A 17,500-nucleotide genomic window follows, 5' to 3' on the forward strand; every position below is an offset into this window, starting at 1 on the left:
TTTCATATGCCGTATTGTAAGGGGAGCAGCGAGGTTCACAGGCAGTGGAAATCGATCCTTTGTCTGGATAGGCCAGAAAATGTGATGTGGTAGTCCCTATGCAAATGAGGTGTCAGGTTTCACGTTCTGCATCTCAGATAAGAGCAGAGAACGACGAGCGAAGCGGGACAACCAGCGCGTTCACGGAGTGCACAGCAATTGATGTCGCACCATTAACGGAGCGCTCCGTACACAAAAATGTCGGTCGGAATTGGTCCAGAACCACTCAAAGCCCCCAAAATAAGGGACTTAATGTTTAAGAGGTTTTAAACATGCTTTTAATCTGTAAAATGTATCTGGCTCTGTGATACTGTATCTGAATAGAACGTACAACAACAAGTCATCTGTTCTGTTGGTTGTCTGTCAAACCTAAACCATATGATCCCTCCATCCTCTAAACACCACATGACATTAAATCAGAAGGCTGCAAAGGAACATTGCATATCATCTGCCTCCTCTTTAGCTCCCCGCCCTCTTCCTCTCGGTGACGAGGATATCCGACTCCCTTCAATCTCTCCCATTTCCAATTATAGCCCTGTGTCAACATGGAGATGAGAGCGAGAAAGAGAGAAAGAAACAGATCTGGTTAAACAGCAGCTAGAGTGAGGAGGTAGGCATCTTCCATCTCAGATAAAAGAGGGGGAAACGGTGGAGAAGCTAGGGGGAAGCGGAGGAGAAGCTAGGGGGAAGCGGAGAAGAAGCGGAGGAGAGGAAAGGGGGACCCGGAGGAGAGGCTGGCGCCTGGCCCTGGCCTTTAGTTATGGACAGGCAGATATTCATTCAGTCAGGCTAATTAGTGTATAACGTCCCTGTTAGCAATAGAAGCTAACCACTAACATAAACCATACGCCTGCTGCACTGCCACTGATACACAGAGAACAAACACACTGATAACATGTGGAACACTCAACTCATTGCTAACAACCCAGGAATGAGAACTGTGCTCATTGTGCTCATTACACAAACTACTCTGGTACAAAGACTATTCCCGGAGACATTAATGGCTTTGATATTTAGATGTTGCATGGGAGTCTATAATAGAGCTGCTTTGAGTCAGAGTTGAACTCAGGTTGTGGTGAATAACCTCAGTCAGAGAGGTTCCTTTTTTTGGCCAATGTTCCAGAGCTGAATGCCTGGCTAACTAGCGTGAAGCATCTTTCCCTGATTACATTCACATAGAACTGGAGGAAATTGGCCCCTCCATCATCTAAATTTGTAAACCTCCTGACCCAATGCGTTTCAGTGAGCGCTAAAACAAAGAACTGATTTTGCGGGTCTCTTAGGAATTCCCCTGCTGTTAATTTTACAATTAGAAGCTTATCCAGCACAGCTTAGCTACTAGTGCCGACACAACCACACTAGCTAATCAGCTTGGTCACAGTGGTGAGGCTCTTAAACAAACGTGACCCACTTGTGTGTGTGTGTGTGTACATGCATGAAAGATTGTGTGTGGGTGCGTTATGGTGTGTGCGCTCGTGCGTACGTGCGTGTTAGCATTTGCGACTTTTATCTGGCACTGGAGTCTGAATGAGTGGCAACTCACAGTGGAAACCTCATTCAAGGGGAACCCCAGTGGCTTAAGTAAATTAATGCTCATAGCAAGCTTCTAATGCTACACACTGACTTCACAAATCTATGTATTTATGACATAGATAATGTACATGGAGAGATGACCTTTCTAATCATATAGTAATGTACATATTGGCATATCAGCAATACACTCAAAGCGAAAGCCTACTCTTCAGCCGTCAAGTTTTCTGGCTCCTTGTTTGACCACCACAGTGAGCTCAGTGCATAACACGTCCTCTCCCAACCCCAGTCTCACAGTGAGCTCAGTGCATAACACGTCCTCTCCCAACCCCAGTCTCACAGTGAGCTCAGTGCATAACACGTCCTCTCCCAACCCCAGTCTCACAGTGAGCTCAGTGCATAACACGTCCTCTCCCAACCCCAGTCTCACAGTGAGCTCAGTGCATAACACGTCCTCTCCCAACCCCAGTCTCACAGTGAGCTCAGTGCATAACACGTCCTCTCCCAACCCCAGTCCCACAGTGAGCTCAGTGCATAACACGTCCTCTCCCAACCCCAGTCCCACAGTGAGCTCAGTGCATAACACGTCCTCTCCCAACTCCAGTCTCACAGTGAGCTCAGTGCATAACACGTCCTCTCCCAACCCCAGTCCCACAGTGAGCTCAGTGCATAACACGTCCTCTCCCAACTCCAGTCCCACAGTGAGCTCAGTGCATAACTCGTCCTCTCCCAACTCCAGTCTCACAGTGAGCTCAGTGCATAACACGTCCTCTCCCAACCCCAGTCCCACAGTGAGCTCAGTGCATAACACGTCCTCTCCCAACCCCAGTCCCAGGTCTCCAGGAGGGATTCAACAGCATACCGTTTCACAACAGCATACCAGCATTGACTGAGGCCATCTACGACATCAGAACAACATACAGTCTCACTGAAGTTCTTACTACGATCAAAATCAAGTTTCTAGAATGCACTCTCGGAAGCAAATAAATCCTGCCAGAAGTCGAGAGGGCCTAGCACCATAAGGTTATGCTGCATTTTTATCAAAATGATTGCGTTATTGACATAGTACTCTAGATACCCCGATTCATGTTGTTAAGTTCAAAAGAATAGAATTTAACAATTGCTGGCACCATTCAAACCGATGAGGGTTTGGTACTTTAAAACCAATTATTTCAGAATCCTCATTTTGCAGATAGAACCCTATAGTCCCAAAACTCTCAAAGAGCTGGATTATTTTCATCCCATTCCCGGTTTTACAGAGGGAAGATTCCCGTTAAGCACACATTCCAGCTACAAAGGGGCGTTGCCGGTACATTCCAGCTGCAGAGGGACCATGCCGGAACATTCCAGGCCATAAAATCCCCCATCCGTCTCTCTATCCCTGACTCTGTCTTCACTCTCTCTCTCCACCGGCACACTCAGACTCTCGTTAACTCCACAGACGAGAATACTGAGGCACAACGCCAGAGAGAAAGCCCCACACGGCACATACACAGACTACATACTAGAGAGTGACAAAGGTGTGTGTGTGTGTGTGTGTGTGTGTGTGTGTGTGTGTGTGTGTGTGTGTGTGTGTGTGTGTGTGTGTGTGTGTGTGTGTGTGTGTGCTTGCGTTCTTCCACTTGCTCAGGTGAATGTCCTCTCTGAACCCTCAGGTGAGATTTGAACAGGAAGTGACACCTGATCATGTGACAGCTTCCTGCTCACCTGTTCACCTGTCAACAAATCCTTCAGACAGTCCCAGGCAGAGCACTGACCCATAGAGGAGAAGGAAGGTAGTTGTCTGACTTTCAGTAGCACCAGATGTGCTACTATCTGCTCCTGTTCCCCTCCACTGTATGTTGTATTTGGCTCAGAGAATCAAACGCCATACTTGCCCTGAACTGGTTGAGAGAAGGATGGGTCCCACCTATAGAATCTGGTCCTTTTCTATGTTTCTCACAGTTCTCAGCCTATATGTTTTGTACTATACCATTGTTGTGTTTGGCCTCACTTTGAAGGAAACAGGCATGGGCCCTTTGTTAGTCATAGAGTGATACATAACTTGAGGCACAGTGCAAATAGAGCTGAATTCAAATTAATTCCTGGTTTCACTTGGGGAAGTGAAAAGTCTGTCACCCTTTCCTCTAAGCTTTATCTTTATCACACACTTCCCTTACTTCTCTCTCTCTCCCTCTCCCCCTCACTCTCCCTCCCTCTCTCCTGCTCTTTATCTCTCTCTCAGTTTGAACTAGAGGAATTCCTCCAGGAAAAACAGGCCAGTCTCCTCTCTCTGTTTGCCAAGAAAACGTCCTGGTGGAAGAGAGACTCCCTCTCTCATCTCTGACAACTCAGCTTCCCATCATCAACCCTTCCCTAGAGCCCTCATCCTCTCCTCTCACCCACTCCTCTACAATACTCTCACCCTACATAGTGCATATTCACTGTTTTGCAATGTACAGTAGCCTCGGGAGCACTCTGTGGGTTAGCACCATGGTGTAGCCGGAGGACAGCTAGCTTCTGTCCTCCTCTGGGTACATTGACTTCAATACAAACCTAGAAGGCTCATGGTTCTCACCCCAATCCATAGACTTACACAGTAATTATGACAACTTCCGAAGGACGTCCAACAACCTATCTGAGCTCTTGCAGCATGAACTGACATGTTGTCCACCCAATCAAAGGATCAGAGAATTAATCTAGTACTTAGAAAATAGGTGAACAGTTTTGAACAAATTAATTTCTTCCAAAATGAAAGAGAGAGAGAGAGAGAGAGAGAGAGAGAGAGAGAAAGAGAGCAAGCTATATTTCGTAGTATATATTTCTTCACTTAATAGCCTACTCAAATACCTGGCTCAAAAAGAGATCTGTTATCTAGCTGGCTATGGCTATCCAACACTGTAACTCCTCCATGTCAAGGTAAGCTTTTGGTTTTAGTAATTTAGTGTACCTGCTAAACTGCTTGCTGCTGACTATACACTGTACTGCATGATTTAAGTTTTAGTCACATGCACAAGTACAGTGAAATGCCTTTCTTGCAAACTCAAAACCCAACAATGCAATCAATAACAATAACAATGTATTACTAGGAAAAGAAACACAAGAAATAGAATAGGAAATATGAAGTACACAATAAAGTAAGCATACTATACTACTATATGAATGTAGTGGGTTTACTAATGTGTTAGTTCTAGTAGCTATGTTGACGATGACGTGCCAACAATGTAGGCTGTGTGTAGTGGTTAGCGTTCATGATATGAAGGTTTGGCTTGAAAAAAAAAAATCCTGGTCACAGACAACTGATGTGTTGTGCACTGAAGTCTACGAGCGAAAGGAAAGGGTGAGAGGAGGAGAGCGCGTAAATAGATGCAAGAAGGAATTATATGCAATGAGCTGTTTACATGTGGCTGCTATGAAAGTGAACTGTGTTTGCATGTGATCAGGGGCGTATTCATTGCGCCGATTCTGTTGAAAACATTTCTTAAATGGAATAAACATACCTGAATTTGTCCAATTGAAATGCTTGTTTACAACTGTTGGACTAATGATTACACCCTAGATCAGCTATATGCAGGCAAGAAGAGTGTGCAAGGTGGTTTTGAACGTGTCACAGACTGTCACCTTGATTACTCAACATGTTCTCGACCTGTGCACCTACTGTGTAAAACTTCATTCATTGGCTAGGTTGCAACAACTTCATGATGGGTACAGGGAAAATTCTAGTATCATGTAGTAGCCTAAACCTATCAATGTTACATTGAACTGGGTGAATGGAATATGAATGGCAGTCATTCAACACGCTGTAATAGAAACAAAAATAATCATCCTCCCTCATCTTAAACGGCACAGACCGTGACTGGTGTGAGTCTGTCTGTGCACGTCTGTGCCTCCGTGTTGTGCATAGGTTCACAGCAGGTTCAGTCAGGCAGCAGTCCTTCCCTTGACCTTTGAACCCAGCCACAAAAACAAGAGGTCAGGGAGAATAACTCTCTTATCACCCTCAGTAACATCACTAGTCAGTCTCACAGGGGGTGGTCACAATGGATCTCCAGTAAAGACCAATGGATCAATGATTCTTGGTACTGAAGACTCAATAAATGGAACTCAATAAATGCCATTGACTGGCCACTCGCCATTGATTGGTCACTTTATTACTGTAAGATCTCCATACAGATGACTTAGTCCAGCCGTACTCAACAGGCAGACTGGCGGTCTGGATCCAGAACCAGAACCGCGTCCCGACCAAAAACAGTTGGTAGTTTATCGCAATTGCAATGCCTGGGTTATGGGTTCAGTATGAAAGGGACCGGTATGAAAATGTATGCACTGTACTGTAAGTTGCTCTGGATAAGTGTCGACAAAATAAAAAACGTGATCAGCCCTTTGAACGGCCATTCAAACTTACCCCCCTATTCCCTATGGGTGGGGATCAAAAGTAGTACCCTATATCACGTTACATTGGGGACACAGATTCTACCATGATATCTGCTGATGTGAAGGCCAGAGCGGGTATAGCAAAGGAAACCTTGAACAGAACAGCTAGATAGGAGGCAAGCTCACAATCACCTGGTCAACTATTAACATGGTCTACCACTCACTTACCTGGTTTATCATAGATGCATACCCACACACCTCTCTCTCACTGAGTCCACGTGGTCTCCTCTATCGTGGCTACGGTTGCATCACAAACAGATACAGTTTGTTTTGTCTGTGTGTGCATCCGTGACATGTGAGTGTGCACAGGTGTGCAATGTAAGAATCTTTACGACTGTACATGGCCGGGTGATTAGGGGTTTACATGTGTTTATGTCAGTGGTGGCTGGCGGGTCGGCGATAAAGGAGAACAGGCTCATTGTAATGACTGGGATGGAATAAATTAAATGGTGTAATAATTGTCTTGAGTATCTTTCCATCCATTCCAGTCCCACCGTTACGATGAGCCTGTCCTCCTAAACCTACGCTCTCCAGCGTGCCCCGTTGAAAGTCACTGAGCTCTTCAGTAAGGCCATTCTACTGGCCACGTTTGTCTATGGAGATTGCATGGACGTGTGTTCGATTTAATACACCTGTCAGCAACTGGTGTGGCTGAAATAGCCAAAGCCACCAATTTGAAGGGGTGTCCACATGCTTTTGTATATATAGTGCAAGAGCAGAATGAAGACTGACCTACCTCACTGCTGACTCCTCCATGATCCCCCTCCTTTCTCTCTTGAACTCTCTTAGTAGATTCTCCGTCTAATGCCCCTATCTCGCAGTCTGGAAATGCAGTCTGCTCTGCCCTCTCTCTTTCCACTATTTTCTCTTCTCCCTCTCTCCTCTCTTTCTCTTATTACCCTCTCACTTACTCTACCCTCCCCTCTCACTTACTCTACCCTCCCCTCTCACTCTATCACTCGCTTACTCCCCTCTCGCTATTTAACTCTCAATGTCCTCCACCTTCCCACTTTCTCTCCCTCTCTTTTCGCATCTCTCTCTCTCTCTCTCTCGCTCTCTCCACTCCCTCCCTCCCTCCCTCTCTCTCCCTCTCCCCTCCCTCCCTCTCTCCCTCTCTCCCTTCCCTCCCTCCCTCTCCCTCTCCCCCTCTCTCTCGCTCTCTTTCTCTCTCACTCTCTCCCTCTCTGCAGACAGTTGACTCAGAGCCAGGGTCCAGAGGCCGGTATGAGTGGAATTTAAACAGGGCAGAGAGCAGAAACAATCGTTCCTTTGCGGCTAATATCTTTTTTCTTTCTCCCTGAGCTGAACTCGTGCACACACATGGGTTATATTCCCTACACAGCTAAGGCAAGGTGCACACACCCACAGACACAGAAACACACACATACACATGGATTACATTCCCAGAGGAGCAGACAGCTGTATTTAAGCACAACGCTCATTCCCATCTTTCTCTCCATCTGCTCCCTCCATCCGTTCGGCCCTGTCTGCTCCCTCACTCCCCTGCCTCTCCTCTGCCTGTCTTCTCCTTTCCAATCATTAACTCTTGTCAGAGGCAGTGACAGCGGCCAGCTTAACCCCCCCCAACCCCCCTCTCACTCTATCTGTTGCGCCAAACACTCAACCCGACCCCAAGGCCACCCCTAATCAAGTAACCTTCACAGCCAAGGCAAGGTATACACACAAAGACACAGACACACACACACACACACATGCATATTATCCATGTGGGACTGCGCTGATGATGCTACTGAATGCTGATGAGCTACTGAATGTTACATAATGGGAAAATACTCAACTCTGAAGGACTCTGAAGACTTTGTTGAATCTCAAATGCTTGGTCAAAAGCTAAAAGTAGAAGTGATAAAATCACATTGAGGTTTGTGTATTCCAAAAGTCCTTGGAAGGTCCCAGACAGGGAGACAGACAGACCGACAGACAGACAGACATCGTTCCACTCCTTCTGTTCCAGCTCTGTCTTCCTTTCCAGCTGTGCTATGTCAGTCTCAACCCTCCTTCCCGCCTTCCCTTCGTCTTTGCATTAGGGAGGCCTTGGAGAATCAACAGCTTAACCACACCTGTCTCAGCAAGGCTTCTGAGTCTGATGCTACATGGCGTTCAAACTATAATGGTTTGTGCAACATAACTGGTTGGAAGGTAATGCACTCGACTGGAGCTCTACATTGCTTTGCGCTGTGAGTGACCAGTTTAATGTTTCTTGCCACAGCTTAGTCATTGATTCCTTAGTTGGTTCTGATTGGTTCCGGCCCAGTAATACAAAGCTGTGGAAAGAAACATGAATGTGGTCACTCGCAGCACACAACAATGTAGCGCTCCAGTCTAGCGCATGACCTTCTATCTCAACAGCCTGGAGATACGGTCTCCGCTTGTCATTCCCGCTATACAAACTCTTCCTCAGCCCTGTCCACATAACTCACGGTGGTCTCTCTGATAGTCCAGGGCACACTAGTAGGATTGTAGTTGGCTTGGTATGTTTCTGTTTTTTTCTAAGAGCTCCTCACACACAAAGACTCAGCTGTACTAGTGGAGACGGTTTCTCATTGATACTGCCCATTTTCCAACCTTCACTATCTCTCCGGCAGAATGTATAGTGTATAGCCTCTGTTGTGTTCTGCTTCATTCATAAGCCAGGGAGGGATGCTGCCAAATGAGAGCAGGCTACGATGTTATCTTCAACACGAGGTAGGGGAGGAGAGATTTACAAGGTTTGTTTATGTGAGGCGTGGCAGAAAGCCAAAATAACACCAGGTTTACTGTGAGTGTCTATAATTCTGCCATATGTGAGCAAAAGCGATGGCAGGCACCGCATTCCGTTGGTAGTACAGGATCTTTGCCTATTGGCTGCAAATATAACTGCGCATATCTTTGGCAGACCCCCCCCCCCCTCTTCTTAAAACATCCCTTAAGAAACACTCTTAAATCATATTCAACAGTGAGATCCATATCAACAGTCCATCAGCAGATCATTAACACAACATGAATTTCTCAACCAGGGCTGCAAGTTGTCGAATCCATTTGTTGTCTTGCTTGCTGGGAGCGTTAGCTGTTGTCTATCTCCGGTCCAGGACGCCAGTGCACATTCCCTGGGCCAGAGCTAGCAAACACTATGTCAAGCAAGCCACTTTTATTCAACGTTCACTATTAGACAGGCCTCCTGGCATTTGCTTGGTCGACTATACTGTACAGTAATGGTCCAAAAGCGACTGTGTATCACAATGGAACACAACTTCTGCGAATCCATCTCAAATACCAAGGAGCTAAAACACACTTGATCCACGAGGAGCGGTAGGAACGTTGAAAAGGAGTATCAGGCCTATCTGAACCGGGTGAACTATGCAACAGTGCAGATGGACAGTCTCCGCTGACCTGATTAAAAATGACCCTACCGTTCATTGTCCCCACAGACGTATGTACAGCATGCACACACACGTGTAAGGACACACACACCCACACACCCACCCACCCACCCACCCACACGTACACACCGATGTTGCAACAGTGACTCCATCAATAGCCAGACTGTAGACTTGGAACACTTCACTGTCATTCTAAACATATTACTTTATTTGGATTCACAATGACACAACGGGCCTTATTTGTCAGCCTTTTACCACAAAAGAACCGAATCTCCATACGGATGCTTGGCCTCGTGAACCTTCACCGGTCAGTGACCCGACTTCAAATCAACTTAAGTAAGAATGTTTCGCGAGCTGTTTTGATACACACGCACACATACACGCACGAAAACACGCACACATACACACACAAACAAACCCACGCACACAGACATGCACAAACACACATACCTAAACCTTGATTTATGACAGTCTGACCACACCACAGCCTGAGGTCTCTCTCTCTTTCTATTCTTCCTTCCTCTCTCCCTCCCTCTCCTTTGGGATCCAACAGCACCCAGAGAGCCACAAATCTCCTAATTTTCTCTTTCTTTCCTTTTTCCGTCCTCTCTCCCCTTCTCCCCTTCTCCCCATCCCCCCTTCTCCCCTCCCCCCCTTCTCCCTGGCCAATTATGACATTCCAGGGCCCCATCCTTTGTTTTCTCTGCCGACCATTAGGTGTTAATTTAGTGCTAATCTGTAGAGCAACACAACCGCAAGGCAAACGTGTGTCCCCTCACTGTGTGGGTTTCAGACAGTCACGGGGTGTCCGTAATTACGCACACACAAATGCACACACACATACACCCGCTGCGTTCTCTCATTAAGCCTTGAGGGGGGCTCAAGGCTTTTTACAGTGTAAAATGAAGGTTCTGATACATGTGTAATATATTAAGCACGGTCTATCTCACCTTGGCTTGTGATAACTACCTGACTGCAGGACATGCTGAAGGCCCATATTGTGTTTAAAGGAAGAAGAGGGAGTACGGGTGGAGGTGGAGGGAGGGAGGGAGGGAGGGAGGGAGGGAGGGAGGGAGGGAGGGGTCATCCCCTCCTGCTGAGTGTGGAACAGGTAGAGACACGTTTCTGGAACTACAGGAATGTGTGGTCATCTCAACATACAGCTGGAGACGGCGGTCCCTCTGAACACACACACAGACGGAAACACACACACACGGAAACACACACACGCACACAGATGCATATCACTGCTGTAAGAGAGTAGTTCGGGTAAGGTGTGCATAATGCTGTAACACCATGTGACTCCTCCTGCGTGTGTGTGTGAGTTATTATCTCTCCTCTGAGAGGTCGACACGTACACCCAGTCGCCACAACACTGACCATGTCGCTGAGACATCGTAACCCAGTCAGAAGCTGGCGTTGGATTTGGTTGTCATCAACCACTTATTCCACAGCCACAGGCCATCATGTTGTAACAAAAGACCTGTCCTCTCCAGTCCTGTGGCTCATCCTCCTGGTGTTCAACATCTAAAACACACACACACACACACACACACACACACACACACACACACACACACACACACACACACACACACACACACACACACACACACACACACACACACACACACACACACCACACACACACACACAAACTACCCCCTCTCCTCTAAACTCCTCCTCTCCCCCTCCCCTCTTATTATCTGTTTCAACTCTCTATTATCCTTCACTCCACCTTCCCTTTATCCTCCTCCTCTTTCCTCTATTCTTCTCCCCCTCTCATCCTCCTCTCCATCCCTGTCTCCCTAGAGACAGACAGACTGGGACTGGCCATAACAGGTTGCTGCTGGCCTAATGTGTGACTCACCACACAGCAATGAGCTGTGAGCTCTGTCTGTCTATTCAATCATCCCTCTTTTCCTCTCTTTCTTCTTCTCTTTGTGGACCTGCAGGCGTTGACACTTTAGCGTTAGACTCATAATTACACTAATAGGTGTGAGATAGAGGGGGGGTCCGATGACACACACACACACACACACACACACACACACACACACACACACACACACACACACACATACACACACACACACACACACACACACACACACACACACACACACACACACACACACACACACATGCACAAACTCACACACACACAAGCACACTGTACTCTAGGCTCTAATTAGTGCAGGGTGGGGCAGGGTTCTGCGTGGTAATCGGTAATCATAACTCGGTTTAGGTCTGAGGACGTTCTTAGTGTGTGGTTCTCAGAGGGCAGTGAAGACAACCAGCAGTGCTCTTATATAGCCTAGCTGATATTTTTAGTACTGTAATTGAAATGAAATCCTCCCACAGTCTGCAGCTCTTTGGTTTAGTTATTTCCCACACCATAACCACTTAACCATAGCCACTTCCGCCTACCCACTCTTAACCTCCTAAAGCCTGTTTCATTTTCATGTGACCCAACAAATAAACAAAACAGGTCTTTAGTAACAACCCACATGTGGCCAGCAGGGACCACTAGTGGGTCCTGAATTCAGTTTGGGAAGCCCTGTTTTAAAAGGTTATATGGGGAGGTGTGGGAAGGCTAGATCTGACCTGGGATGCATCCCAAATGGCAACAGACTCCGTCCTTTCTACCACTCTAAATTTCTCTAGGAAACTATTTTCCACCTTCTCCTCCCTCCTTAATCTTCCACCACCTCCCTCTCCCTCCTCCCTCTCTGCCGACGACTTTGTCAACCAATTTTGGAAAAAAAGGTTGACGACATCCGCTACTCATTCACTCAGCGTATTGAGTCCACTGGTCTCACTCACATGGAACTACCATACGACCTTGACCTCTTTCTCCCTTCTCTCTCCAGATGACATCCTGTGACTAGTGAGGTCTGGCCGCCTGACAACCTGCCTGCTCGACCCCATCCGCTCCTCCCTTCTCCAGAACATCTCCGGAGACCTTCTCCCATTCCTCACTTCCCTCAACTCATCCCTGACAAATGGCTGCGTACCCTCTGACTACAAAAAGGCCCAAATTGCACTCCTCCTCAAGAAACTAACCCTGGACTCAACTGATGGCAAAAACTATAGACCTGTATCCCTTCTTTCTCTTCTTTCTAAAACACTGATCAACTTTCTCGTTATCCCTCTAGGAACAATCTTCTTGACCCGAAATAGTCAGGCTTCAAGACGGGTCACTCGTCCGACTCTGCACTTCTCTGTGTCACAGAGGCTCTCCGCACTGCCAAAGCTGACTCTCTCCTCTGTTTTCATCCTCCTAGATCTATCCGCTGCCTTTGACACCGTGAACCATCAGATCCAGCTCTCCACCTTCTCAGAGCTGTGCATCTCAGGCTCTGAACACTCTTGGATTGCATCCTACCTGGCAGGCCGCTCCTACCAGGTGACGTGGAGAGAATCTGTGTCTGCACCACATGCTCTGACTGCTGGTGTCCCCCAGGGCTCGGTTCTAGGCCCTCTCCTCTTCTCTCTATACACCAAGTCACTCGGCTCAATCATATCCATGGTCTCTCCTATCATTGCTATGCAGATGACAGTCAACTACTTTTCTCCTTCCCCCCCTTCTGACACCCAGGTGGCTAAATGCATCCCTGTGTGCCTGGTAGATATCTCAACGTGGCTGTCAGCCCACCACCTCAAGCTCAACCTGGACAAGACGGAATTCAAAGACCTCTCCATCACGGTTGACAACTCCACAGTGTCATCCTCCCAGAGTGCAAAGAACCTTGGCATGACCCTGGACAACACCCTGTCATTCTCTCTTGCAGTTTGATGCTCTACAACATCCGTAGAGTACGACCCTACCACACACAGGAAGTGGTGGAGGTCCTATTCCAGGCACTTGTCCTCTCCCGTCTGGACTACTGCAACTCGCTGTTGGCAGGACTCCTCGCATGTACCATCAAACCCCTGCAACGTATCCAGAACGCTGCAGCCCACCTGGTTTTTCATCTTCCCAAGTTCTGTCATGTCACCCCGCTCCTTCGCACACTCCACTGGCTTCCAGTTGAAGAGCACATCCACTACAAGACCATGGTGCTTACATACGGAACAGCAAGAACACTCTGTTCTACCACCTCAGGTGTCTTAGCCCTCCCACCACTACGGGAGGGCAGCTCACGCTCAGCCAAGTCCATGTTCTTCTCTTTCCTGGCAACCCAATAGTGGAAACAACTTCCCCCTGAAGCTAGGACAGCAGAGTCCCTGCCCATATTCCGAAAGCATCTGAAACCCTACCTCTTCAAACAGTATCTTAAATAATACTCCTCTTCACATCGAACCCCGCACCCCCCAAAATACCAGTCAAATGTTTGGACACACCTACTCATTCAAGGGTTATCCTTTATTTTTACTATTTTCTACATTGTATAATAATAGTGAAGACACCAAAATTATGAAAAAACACATATGGAATCATGTAGTAACCAAAAAAGTGTTAAAAACAAAAAAACAAAACAAAAAAATATTTTATATTTGAGATTTTTCAAAGTAGGCACCCTTTGTCTTGATGACAGCTTTGAACACTCTTTGCATTATCTCAATCAGCTTCACTTGGAATGCTTTTCAAAAAGTCTTGAATGAGTTCCCATATACAGTATGCTGAGCACTTGTTGGCTGCTTTTCTTTCACTCTGTGGTCTAACTCATCCCAAACCATCTCAATTGGGTTGAGGTCGGGTTATTGTGGAGGTCAGGACATCTGATACAGCACCCCATCACTCTCCTTCTTGGTCAAATAGCCCTTACACAGCCGGGAGGTGTATTGGGTCATTGTACTGTTGAAAAACAAATGATAGTCCCACTAAGCTCAAACCAGATGGGGTAGCATATCGCTGCCGAATGCTGTGGTAGCCATGCTGGTTAAGTGCGCCTTGAATTCTAAATAAATCACTGAGAGTGTCAACAGCAAAGCACCCCCACACCATTATACATCCTCCTCCATGCTTCACGGGGGGAACCACACATGCGGAGATCATCCGTTCACCTACTCTGCATCTCACAAAGACACGGCGGTTGGAACCAAAAATCTAAAATTTGGACTCATCAGACCAAAGGACAGATTTCCACCAGTCTAATATCAATTGCTCATGTTTCTTGCCTAAAGCAAGTATCCTATTATTATTGATGTTCTTAGTAGTGGTTCTTTGCAGGAATTTGACCATGAAGGCCTGATTCACACAGTCTGCTCTGAACAGTTGATGCTGAGATGTGTCTGTTACTTGAACTCTGTGAAGCATTTATTTGGACTGCAATTTCTGAGGCTGGTAACTCTAATGAACTTATCCTCTGCAGCAGAGATAACTCTGGGTCTTCCTTTCCTGTGATGGTTCTTATGAGAGCCAGTTTCATTATAACGCTTGAGGGTCTTTGCGACTGCACTTCAAAGTTTGTGACATTTTACAAATTGACTGACCTTCATGTCTTAAAGTAATGATGGACTGTTGTTTCTCTTTGCTTATTTGAGCTGTTATTGGCATAAGATGGACTTGGTATTTTACCAAATAGGGCTATCTTCTGTATACCACCTCTAACTTGTCACAACACAAATGATTGGCTCCAACGCATTAAGAAGGAAAGAAATTCCACAAATTCACTTTTAACGAGGCACACCTGTTAATTAAAGTACATTCCAGAGGACTACCTCATGAAGCTGGTTGAGAGAATGCCAAGAGTGTGCAAAGCTGTCATCAAGTCAAAGGGTGGCTACTTTGAAGAATCTCAAATACAAAACACTTTACTTTCTTTCTATGTACTTTATACGCCTGTGATATGTGTTTGTCCCACCTCGCTATCTTAAGATGAATGTAAGTCATTCTGGATGAGAGCGTCTGCTAAATGACTAAATGTAAATGTAAAACGTACCCTATTCGCTACTTTTTACCAGGGCCCATTCTCTCTACCGCACTGCTTTCTTTGTTTGGTTCGACCACTCAATCACTATGGGCTGAACCACCAGGGTTTGGATGAAAACACGGGCAGCACATGATGCCAAGAGCTCTTTTTATGGTGATAAACCAGCCAGGTCACCAGTGATACACGTCAGAATTCGACGTCCATCCATGTCTGAGGACGTTGGGAGATGAGGTGGGAACCGGCCACTAGGGACAACAGTGTTACCTTCAAGTAGGTTTCTTTTTGGCGTTGTGGACGGGGACTTTGGACAGGAGTCAGCATCTGCCTCTGATTCCAAAGGTTGCAGATTCTAACCCAGCGATAGAAAGTTATTTTAGTTCAGTTATGGTAAACATTTCCCATCACCTTAACCATTTGGAGTTAATGACTAACCTTCAAATTCGGAGTTAACGCCTAAACTTAACCTTAAATGCTTCTAAATTTGACGTTTGCAACAACTTTGAGAAACATGGATGAACGTCTAATTCTGATGTGAGACTGTGAGATCTGGTTGGATAAACACAGCAATAAGTAAAGTGGTTCTATCTAAAGAAAGACAGGTTCTGTCCCCAGTGGGGGGTTGTTGCCTGTTCCCCTCTCCAAATAATCTGGAAATCTGCCTGAGCAGCAGAAGATTCTTCCCGAAAATCACGGTATAAATTGGTCTTTCAGGAGCTGGCAGTGGAACAGGAAATGGTGCCCTCATGGCGGGCATTCTCTCTCACACACACACACACACACACACACACACACACGCACACGCACACGCACACACACACACGCACACACGCGCACACACGCACACACACGCACACACACACACACACACACACACACACACACACACACACACACACACACACACACACACACACACACACACACACACACACACACACAGAAATGCACACATGCCCATAAAAACACACACACACACACAGACACACAGAGAGAAGGCCTCTATTCATTGGGTACAAGAGCAGTATTCTTCTCCTCTCTGTCATCCATCACCTACCAGGTCCTAGGTCTTTGTCTGTCTGTCCTAACCTGGACAGTGGTGGCAAACTCAGACCACCAGGCTATGCTGATGCCTGGGCAATCTTTACCCAGCGCTAAGATCACCTTGGTGGGCATGGTCGAGTCCGACAGCAGCCTAACCATGGAGCTCTGCCAGGCCTGCACCAGACGTCCACCAAATCACTTCTCACTCTATGACCATGTTAGAACGTTTGGCAGTATGGCACTTTCTACCTACAAATGGGATTTGAATCATCATCATCAGTCCATACAAACCAGCCACTAACCCAACCATAAAGGGAAACAAAAATCTCTGGATATTGCGTAACAGTTCAGACAACATTTCCACTTTCAGAAGTTTAAATGTAGCCATAAAAAAATTATCAGTTTGGACCAGTAGAACAACCACTGCAATTACAGTACACTCTAGCTATGACACTGATAACGCTCCCAACAGGCCAGTGCCAGACCAGTGATCTGCTGCCTGTGGTTAGTTTGTGGTCCTCTGTTCTCTGCGTGGTGGTTAAGGCTATGAGGTATAATTAGACAGTGGCACTGCCAGGGTTGATCTGAGGCTTGTCATTAGTGACACCCCACCTCCCCCCTCTCTTTCTCTCTCTCTCTCTCTCTCTCTCTCTCTCTCTCTCTCTCTCTCTCTCTCTCTCTCTCTCTCTCTCTCTCTCTCTCTCTCTCTCTCTCTCTCTCTCTCTCTCTCTCTCTCTCTCTCTCTCTCTCTCTCTCTCTCTCTCTCTCTCTCTCTCTCTCTCTCTCTCTCTCTCTCTCTCTCTCTCTCTCTCACACACTGCTAAGGATAATGGTGGCTCATGGCTAGCTGCCCAAACCTAATAAGCACCTTGGCATTTCCTCTAAGCCTATATATACCTGAGCAATTAGCATGCTAAACCTAACGCCAAGATATAGGCAGAGGAAGTCCTTGAGGGAGGGAGGAGGAGAGAGAAAGAGAGAGAGCGACACATTAACGTTTTCTGAGAACAGCCAAGCACATGTTTGCCCTATATAATGATGATTGCTGACAGGGAGGCTGAGGGCCTTTATTGGTGCACGTGGTAATTACAAACTAGCAACCAAATGCTAATTTGAGGGGATAGCATTTGGATGTGCAATTAGCCGCCTCGCTAGCATCCAAACGAAAGAGGACAGCATGTGGGCTGTGGGTTAGCCACGGACGCTAATAAAAATGAACAT

At 46.7% G+C, this 17,500-nt stretch overlaps 1 protein-coding gene across 15 annotated transcripts in view; it reads right to left on the bottom strand.

Moving 5' to 3' along the window:
* The window catches only part of plekha6 (pleckstrin homology domain containing A6), a 172,192-nt gene that overhangs the window by 105,300 nt on the left and 49,392 nt on the right, over positions 1 to 17,500 (bottom strand). For 8 of the 15 annotated variants that reach the window (XM_090205352.1, XM_090205349.1, XM_090205343.1 and 5 more), the window contains exon 1: positions 6,719 to 7,065. The exons of the other annotated variants lie outside the window; for them this stretch is intronic. The gene's annotated coding sequence lies outside the window, so the exon portion shown is untranslated. Of the gene's footprint in view, positions 1 to 6,718; positions 7,066 to 17,500 lie in introns of those variants that run through there. 15 annotated transcript variants of the gene reach the window in all.

This window comes from Oncorhynchus mykiss, chromosome 17 (assembly GCF_057628025.1).
Source record: "Oncorhynchus mykiss isolate SJ-2025 chromosome 17, ASM5762802v1, whole genome shotgun sequence".
NCBI lineage: Eukaryota > Metazoa > Chordata > Actinopteri > Salmoniformes > Salmonidae > Oncorhynchus > Oncorhynchus mykiss.